Source organism: Capsicum annuum, chromosome 11 (assembly GCF_002878395.1).
Source record: "Capsicum annuum cultivar UCD-10X-F1 chromosome 11, UCD10Xv1.1, whole genome shotgun sequence".
NCBI classification, from domain to species: Eukaryota; Viridiplantae; Streptophyta; class Magnoliopsida; order Solanales; family Solanaceae; genus Capsicum; species Capsicum annuum.
Window position 1 is genome coordinate 192,951,337 of NC_061121.1, and position 9,834 is coordinate 192,961,170.

At 37.9% G+C, this 9,834-nt stretch overlaps 1 non-coding gene across 1 annotated transcript; it reads right to left on the reverse strand.

Moving 5' to 3' along the window:
* Positions 1 to 646: 646 nt before the first annotated feature.
* Positions 647 to 753, reverse strand: LOC124889197. Its single transcript, XR_007047806.1, has one exon. It is a non-coding gene; the product is annotated as a small nucleolar RNA R71 (small nucleolar RNA).
* Between the last annotated feature and the right edge of the window lie 9,081 nt (positions 754 to 9,834).

Consider the following 9,834-nt stretch of genomic DNA (forward strand, 5'->3'; position numbering starts at 1 on the left):
GCCGTTGCCGGGGACTAATATAATTAGTAAATTGCTAAATTTTTGGCTTTTGGTATTAAGTTTAGGTGTTAACAACTTGATCTTAGCGGCTGAATTTTTGCAGGTTTAACTGAATCCAGGATTGGCGAGTGATAAAAAACTGGTAGAGCCTTTTGCAGAACCAAATCAAATCTTTCAACAAATGTGAAGAATGGCCGAACAACAAAATGAACTGGTTGATCCAAATGCCGGGAATGGTCTACCTCATATCATTCCTATTATTACAATTATTCCTACTCAACAAGCTGCTAGACCTGTTCGTGAGGTGGCAATCCCACTCGCGAACCATGTGACAAGCAGTATTCTAAAGCCTAAACCAGGAGGTTGATTTGAATTCAAGCAGAATATGGTGAAATTGTTGAATTCAGCAGGGCAATTTCATGGCCTTTCATACGAAGATCCGCAGCAGCATATACAGACCTTCTTGGAAATTAGCGATACATACATTACTGAAGAGGTGAATACTGATTATGTCAGGTTGATACTCTTTCCCTTCTCTCTAATGGGGAAAGGATGGTTATATGCTGAACCACCACTCTCCATCACTACATGGGAAAATCTAGCTTGGAATTTTCTTATTTGATTCTTTTCATCTGGGAAGAAGGCACTCTTGAGGAGTGAAATCTTAAGTTTTAGACAGAAAGACGGAGAGAATCTCTACCAAGCTTGGGAGAGATTTAAGGGTATGTTCAGAAATTGCCCTCACCATCATCAATCCAATGATGTTTTTGTGCATACTTTCATAGAAGGATTGGAGCCAAACACAGAGATTCTCTTGGATTCAGCAGCAGGTGGACAGGCTCTTGAGAAGACATATGAAAAATTGTACACACTGTTGAATCAGATTTCACAAGGGAACCCTAGCTGGAATGCAGACTCAAGAAGTATTCCTAAAAAGGTTGCAGGGGTATTGGAGGTAGATCAGTTTACTATATTATAGGTACAGATTGCAGCCATGCAAAATTATATGATTACTCAGCTTAATAACATAAAGTTAGGTGTTACTCAACCAGCAGCTACAACGAAGTCAGTCTAATAGGCAAATTCTTGGTGTGAGGTTTGCGAAAGTGGTGAGTATGTAGCTGATGCTTGCATGGATAATCCAGATTCTATCAACTATATAGGGAATGCAAATTGATAGGGACAACAAAATTTAGTAAAACTTATAATCCTAACTGAAGGAGCCATCCCAATTTCTTATGGGGTGGAAATTAGGCACAGAATGCAAATTAGCACAAGGGACAAGTGCAACCAGTCAGATTAGAATACTCAAGAGACTACTCAATCTATCAATAAGGAGAAATTGATGAAGAATTTTATGGCTCAACAAGCATAATTTACAACTGAAATTAAGACTCAACAGGCATAGTTTGCAGCTAAGTTGAAGAGTTAATAATTGGTTACGAGAAATCTAGAGTTGCAGTTGGGTCAAATTGCAGGGTCACAGAATACAAAACCTAAAGAAGCATTACCTAGCGATACAAAGACAAATCCCAAGCAGGTAAATGCGGTTACAACAAAGAGTGGGCTGCAAACTAAGGAGACAATTCAGGAGTAGGTTAGTCCCCAAATTAATGATGAGGGTGCTAAGGATAATGTAGAGAAAGAAGTTAATGAAAAAGTGGCAGGTGAAGAAACTCATATGAAGAAGAGGGCTCTTCCCTTACCTTTTCCTTAAAGGGCAAGGAAGCATAAAGAGGAAGCTAGTTATTAGAAATTCTTAGATCTTCTGAAGCAGGTTCAAGTAAATCTTTCTCTTATTGACATTTTGTAGAGTGTGCCAAATATGCAAAATACTTAAAGTATATAGTTGCGAATAAGAACCGGTTGACCGATTATGCTACAGTTGCACTTACTCAAGAGTGCATGTCCAAGATTCAAAAAAAATTACCCATGAAGCTTAAAGATCCGGGTAGTTTAACCTTGCAGATTACCATTGGATAGACTATTTGTGCACGTGGATTATGTGACTTAGGATCTAGCATTAATTTTATGTCCACATCATGATACTGGAAAATGGGTTTTGGGAGTCCCAAACCCACTACTATTATTTTGCAGCTGGCTGATAGATCACTTGCTAGGCCAGATGGTAATATCGAGGATGTTTTGGTGAAAGTGGGATCCTTAATCTTTTTGGTGGATTTTGTAATTCTTGACTTTGAGGCGATCCTATTATTCCATTTATTTTAGGATGACCTTTCTTAGCAACAGGGCAGTCACTAATTGATGTAGCAGCCAGGAAAATGACTATGTGAGGGCATGATAAAGTAGAAGTCTTTGATGAGTACAAGGCGTTTAAACTGCCAGCTATATATGAGGAGTTGTCATCTATATCGGTTATTGACCTTGCTTTTGATTAGCAATTGTTGTTATTTGATGATCCATTAGAGCGAGCTTTGATGGGTCATGATCTTTATGGAAATATGGAAGCATTGGAATTGGTCCAGGTTAATTTATCAGTGGTTGAGATGATGAAAGTTCCCATCAAACCATTGAATAGGACAATTGGTCCATCACCCAAGACCTTAGTTGAAGAAGCTCCTAACTTGGAGCTTAAGGTTCTTCCTTCTCATTTACAATATATTTTTCTTGGTGATCAAGATACTTTGCCTATTATTTTGTCTTCAGGATGAACAGATGTGTAGGTAAAGGAAGATATAACAGTCCTAAAGAGGAGAATAAAGGTGATTGGTTGGAAAAGGTCTGATATTACAGGAATTAATCCAGCATTTTGCATGCACAACATCTACATGGAAGAAGGTTACAGACCAAAAGTGTGGCAATAAAGAAGGTTGAATCCTGTGATGAAGGAGGTGGTCAGAAAAGAAGTAATCAAGTGATTAGATAGTGGTATTATCTACCTAATTTCCAATAGTAAATGGGTAATTCCAGTACACTGTGTACCAAAAAAATGAGGGATAACCGTGGTAACTAATGATGATAATGAGTTGATCCCCACACACATGGTGACCAATTGGAGGATCTGTATTGACTATCGGATGTTGAATAAAGCTACTCATAAAGATCACTATCCAATTCCTTTCATTGACCAAATGCTAGATAGATTGGTGGGATAAAAGTATTATGGTTTTCTGGATGGGTACTCCGCCCATAATCAAATAATCATAGAACTAAAAAAGACCACTTTCACTTGTCCCTACGGCACATACACGTTCAGATGCATGCCCTTCGTCCTATGCAATGCACCTCTATATTTCAGAGATGTATGATGGCTATATTCTCTGACATGGTTGAAGACTTTGTGGAATTATTCATGGATGATTTCTCTGTGTATGGTAATTATTTTGACAAGTGCTTGCAGAATCTTGACAGAGTTCTAGTTTGATGCGAAGAGACAAACATGGAGCTGAACTGGGAAAAGTGCCACTTTATGGTTAAGTAAGGAATTATCCTAGTCCATAAAGTGTCATGTGAAGGACTCGAAGTAGATAAGGCGAAGGTTGAAGTGATTGAAAAGTTGCCACATCCAGTCACAGTCAAAGAAGTATGAAGCTTTCTGGGATATGTAGGTTTCTATAGGCGGTTCATTCAAGATTTCTCAAAGATTACAAGCCCCATGTGTAAATTATTGGAGAAAGAGGCAAAGTTTGAGTTTGGGGATGATTGCCAAGCAGCTTTTGAAAAACTAAAGAAGAAGTTGATTGAAGCACCTATTCTGATTGCAACAAATTGGGAGTTACCATTTGAGCTGATGTGTGACGCTAGTGATGTTATCGTAGGAGCAATTTGGGGTCAGAGAAAGGACAAAGTATTTTGCTCGATCTACTATGCTAGCAAAGTGTTGAATGATTCTCAAGTTAATTATACAGTTAAAGAAAAAAAGATATTGGCAGTGGTGTATGCATTCGATAAGTTTAGATCTTACTTAGTTAGCACTAAGGTCATTGTTCATACTGATCATGAAGCCATTAAGTATCCTGCAAAAAAGAAGGATGCAAAGCCTATACTGATTAGGTGGATTCTGCTACTCTAAGAATTCGATCTTGAGGTGCGAGATAGGAAGGGAGCTGAAAATCAAGTTGCTGACCACTTGTCACGGTTGCAAAGTCGAAACCATATTGTTGATGACTCTCTTAGTATTAAGGAAGAGTTTCCTGATGAACAGTTATTATCTTTAGATGCAGTTGAATTCCCATGGTATGCTGATATTGTGAATTTGATAACTTGTGAGGTGCACCCTCCTGATGCCACCACATAACAAAGGAAGAAATTGCTCCAAGATTTACGTGCCTATATTTGGGATGAACCGTATCTCTTTAAGCAGGGTCCAGATAGAGTCAATCATAGGTGTATCCAGAGGTTAAAGTTTCAAAGGTGCTTGAATATTTCCACCCATCTCCTTATGGTGGACACCATAGGGGTAAGAGAACTGCAAGAAAAGTGCTGCAATCAGGTTTTTTCTGGCCTAAGTTGTTTAGAGATGCAATTGGTTTTATGAAAAATTGTGATCAATGTCAAAGGTTGGGTACTATATCTAGGCGTCATGAGATGCCCTTCAACAATATTTTAGAAGTCGAAGTCTTTGATGTTTGGGAGATTGATTTCATGGGTCCATTCCCACCTTCAAAAGGAAATCTGTACATTTTGGTAGCAGTTGACTACGTCTCTAAATGGGTGGAAGCTTTGGCTAGTCCAACTAATGATGCAAGAGTGGTGCTGAAATTTGTGAAGAAGAACATATTTTCCAGATTTGGTACACCTAGAGAGATAATTAGTGACGGAGGTACGTATCTTATCAACACCTGGTTTAAAAATCTTTTGCTAAATATGGTGTTAGGCACAAGGTTGCTATGGCATATCATCCCCTTATAAGTGGACAAGTTGAGGTGTCCAACCGGGATATTAAGTAGATACTGTAGAAGTCTATGAATGGGCAACAAAAAGATTGGGCTGAGAAGTTAGATGATGCACTTTGGGCCAACCGAATAGCTTATAAGACTCTCATTGGGACGTATCCATATCGCTTAGTGTATGGTAAAGCATGCCATCTACCTGTAGAGCTGGATCATCAAGCATACTGGGCTGTGAAAAAGTTAAATTTTAAGATAAAAGTCGCAGGAGAGAAATGATTATTGCAGCTGAATGAGTTTGATAAGCTTAGGCTTCACGCCTATGAAAATGCCAAACTATACAAGGAAAATACCAAAAGATGGCATGATAAACAAATACAATAGAGAGTATTTGAACTAAGACAACTTTTTTTGTTGTTCAATTCAAGGCTTAAGTTGTTTCTGGGAAATTGCAATCGAAATGGTCTGGACCTTTTGAGGTGGTACGAATGACACCTCATAGAGCTGTGGGGTTGTGGAATAAAGAGAATACAAAAAAGTTTTTGGTGAATGGATAGTGTGTAAAGCACTATTGGGTGGATCATCCGGATAAGAACTAGGAATCTATCACCTTTTCCCGACGAGTAGAAATGAGTTGAGTCATGCCATGATGTAAAATAAGGCGCTATGTGGGAGGCAACCCACACTTGAATTGAAATAGGTAGTTTAATTTTTAGCTTGTAAAATCAAAAAGAAATGAAAAATACAAAAAAAAAATGAGTCATGCAACGACCAAAAATAAGGTGCTTTGTGGGAGGCAACCCATTTTTCTTATAATATTTGTTGTCTTTGTTTGAGATACAGGGATTTGCAAAGTGAAAATAAGAAGATTACCACATTTGAGAGAGAAATCAAGTTTGCAAAATAATATGTGTAAGTTGGGGTTCTCCTCAGGTAAGAAAAGAGTTGGAAAATATACTAGAAATCTAATCTAGTGGACTGGCGCGATATCACCGCGTTACGTTACCTGGAAAATTGACAATTTTTCAATTCCAGTGACTTGACGCGATAACACCGCATCGTGATGGATGGTAAATTGGTGATTGGCACTTTCCAGTGGGACGACGTGATACCTCCGCATCATAGTGTAAGTAAATATCGGGAATAAACTTTCTATGTGACCTAACCCGACCTGCCTCTATATATATACCTTTCCTAAACCCTAAACCCTATTTTCTCCTTCTCCTTAGCACCTCCCCCTAGTTCCCTCTTCTAAAATCTCTCTAAATTCTCTCTCTAAGCTCAAGAATTTCAATTTTCTCTCACCAACTAAGGTAAGTGTGTCCATGCTTAAATTTTTCTTACATTGTATTGAGCATATTTGATATTTTTGTGACGAAAATTTGGTTTTGTGATTTTATTCTTGTACAATAGCCGAGCATGCTCTAATTTTTCTTAAAATTGTTGTGAATCCTTCATTATAGTCTTCACAATCTCATGTTTATTTGATGAATGGGTAAGCTGAGGATGGAATCGGTAAAGTATGGGTATATTCAGGTGTGATTTGGGAGATTTTTATTGAATAGATCGAGTAATTATTGAGAGATGTGTGAATGAAGGGGTGTATATCAGTAGATGGATGAAGCAATGAAGGTCAGAAATTAGGGGTATTTTGATTTAGGGTTTTTAGAATGAAATTTTGTTAATTACACTTAACGTTTTGAGTGTGGATGTATATTATATAATTTGCTAATTAAGGCAAAAAATTTCATTACATTATTATGGGCTTTTCGCTGATTTGAATTGTCATGATGCATACTTATGTGTAACAAGATGGGGGCTGGCTCTTGTGTTTTAAAATTACTTCTGAGTTATCTTACATTGTAGCACCTCAATTTTGGGAATGTTGGCATTGTGTTGATTCAGTCAAATTTTATGCGAATACCTCTATAAGTTAAATGTTTTTTCAAGTCAGTAATGTTCATAGCCTCATCCTTAGTAATTCAATTTAAATAGATGTGAATGTACTGTGTAGTGAGGAAATGTTTATTGCCTTAAAGTATAGGTTCCATCTTTACGTGGAATTAATTTTAACTGGACCGAATATTTATGTTGTATCTGAGTTGATCACTCGTAGTGAGTGCGATAGATGTTACAAAAATGGAGAAATCTGAGTACCCTGTATTTTGATACATATGCCCTAGCTAACAACTAAGTGTGGGGTGGTCATTTACCCCCATTCCATAATTAGTTGAAGCTAGTCTCACTGCTATTTCACTTACTTAATTGTGTGTTGCATCCGTTGTTTGATATAGGTATTATGGAGCCCCAACCAATCAAAGAAAAGGCAAAGACCAGTACTTCTGCACCGGCAAGGAAAAAGAGCAGGCCATCTAAAAGTCAAATCACTAGGGTACCTCGGGCTCCACCACTTCAGCGTGGGCAGGTTTAAAAATTTGGATTCAAAGCTATCAGCAAGGCTGGGAAGCAGTGGTACTCCAAGCATATAGATGCAAAGTATATTCCTGAGGTTTTTATTGATCGTGGAAGTCTACTAAGAGAATTTTGATCTACGGTACGAAGGATTGAGGCAATAAATATGAATTTCATCTTCCATCAGCCTGCTGAGTGCAATTTGCACTTAGTTCAGGAATTTTATACCAACTGGGACCCAAGTGACCCTGATCATGAGTTAAAGGTTCGCAGGAAAGTAATTCATTTCACTGCTGCTGATATTGGTAAATTGTTGGGTATACCAGAGGCAAACCAAAATTTCTTGAGGCAGTTCATTATATCGCCCCCTTATGCGCATATTAGACATCTGTTGTATGGTACCCGCTCCTCGGCTCGTTGGACTAGGCATCATGTCACTGTCCTGCACTCTTCTTTTCCTTATGCTCAGATGAACAAGGAAGCTAAGATGTGGGGTCACATTATCTATTCTTGCTTGATTCAGGGCAAGCATATGTCAGAGGTTACTCAGGATAAGGTCTACATGATTTATGTGCTGATGTGTGATGATGTTGATATTAATATTGGACAAGTAATTTTTCTTCTATGAAGAAGGCGCGTACCCAGGCAGAGCGTAGCTTTGGTTTTGGAGGATTGGTGACCAGGTTTTTGTGAAGGTACAGGGTCAATGAAGAGGAGCTGGACTATAAGCCCGAGGTTATTACTCGCCTGTAGATATCAATACCGCTAGAAGCGCATCTGGTTGAGTGACAAACCTGGGATGATGAGATTTTGGCCAGAATGGATGGCCTTCGTATATTGCATCTGACTATTGAAGGCAGACCAGTTATACCAGCGGAGCTCCATGTTGTAGAGTTAGATTACCCACTCAGGCACCATGCTAGGACATTGTTGTGGATTGGCCCAGATTTTGTTGAGCCGGTTGATAATGATATATCAACTAATGAAGAACGGAGGTACAGGGATTCAAATATGGAGTTGGATGAGGAGGACCAGTCTGATGATGCAGCTGATGATGATGTTAATGACATGGATGAGACTAATAAGGACATCACTGCTATAGTTCCATTCGAGTGACCAGGGAGTATACTGCCACCCGACCATAGGCTTATTTGAAAGCACTAGGGATAGTGCTTTATTTAAGTGTGGGGTGGTGGGTCCATATTTTGTATTTTTCTATTTCATCTTATTTCTTTTTTGCCTGAACAATTTTTTTTTTTTGTGGATTTTTATAAGTTCTAGCTAATTGGAACACTGCTCTGTAATAGTTAGTAACTTTGTGTATCGTAATTTTCCCTTTTTGGCATTTATCTCATGTTGCTTTTAGTTCAAAGTATGTTTTTATTGCCATTTTCACCCACATTGGCAAGTTTCAGTTTCAAGTACTTACTTTTTCCCTCTTTGGAGATTAGGAATAAAAAGTCATAGTTAGTTTCCATCCCCTATAATAGATGGATGATGACCATCTTAAGGGGAGTGGTCGTAGGAAGTAAAGAATAAACGAGAACCTAATCACTATCTTAGAGGAGTGTGTGGAATGTGCCATCTTTGCAGTAATGTGAATTAAATTGGATTTAAAAAATATAAAAGCTTCTTGATTTTAAGAAGGGATTTAAGTACAGATGATTTAATCTTGATAAGTGAAATCTGATGTGTTGTCTTAATTTTGAATTCAATAAAGAACAAGATCGGGAACCTTAAGGACTCGATTTGATTCTGTGCATGCACTGTGAGTGTGAGGATTTGCGTATATTCTACATGAATGAAAACGTCTAGAACTTGTCCAATGTGTTTATAAAGTGAAATAAAAGGTGTTGGGTGTAGAAAGTGATGTAGTCATTTCTTTGACAACCGTGTTTCTAGCCTAAATATACCTACCATGGTGCATAGTCCTAGTCATTCCCGTTGAGCCTTTAGCCTATTTCTTTGGTAGCCGTATATGTAGCCCTATCCTTTCATTGATAAATCTTAATTTGATCCAAATATGCTCCTAAGCACTTTAATATAAAATTAAGAGGAGATTAGGAGTTTGAAAAAAAAGAAGGAAAAGATGAAATTGAAGCCCCAAAGTAGTGGTTATTGATTTTTTAAAGTTTTGGGTGTGGTTGGGAGTTAGTTAAAAAAAAGAAACAGTGCTTTAAAAAGTTTCTAATTTGAGCCAGAAATGTTACAATGAACCTTTTTTGGCCCTGGTCCAGTTGGATAATGTGCACCTTAAGAAAGGTAAGTTGCTTAAGTTAAGGGTGGCTATAATAGGGGTGTGTAGCATAAAATTGGTGCAAAAAAGAGGAAAGTATTTTGGAAGAAAAATTTAATACTCCCACTATGGTTTGAGTGAATAAGCTAATTGAAAGAGGAGTTGAAAAATAAAAGAATGAATAATTCTTGCATTAAAGTGCTTAGAAGCAATAGTCACCATCTCCTAAATAGTTCCTACCTGTCACCTAGCCTTCATTACAACCCGAAAAGACCTAGTTGATCCTTCACCTCAACATCCGACTATTAGTGGAGTAGTAAACTAAGGGCAAGCTTA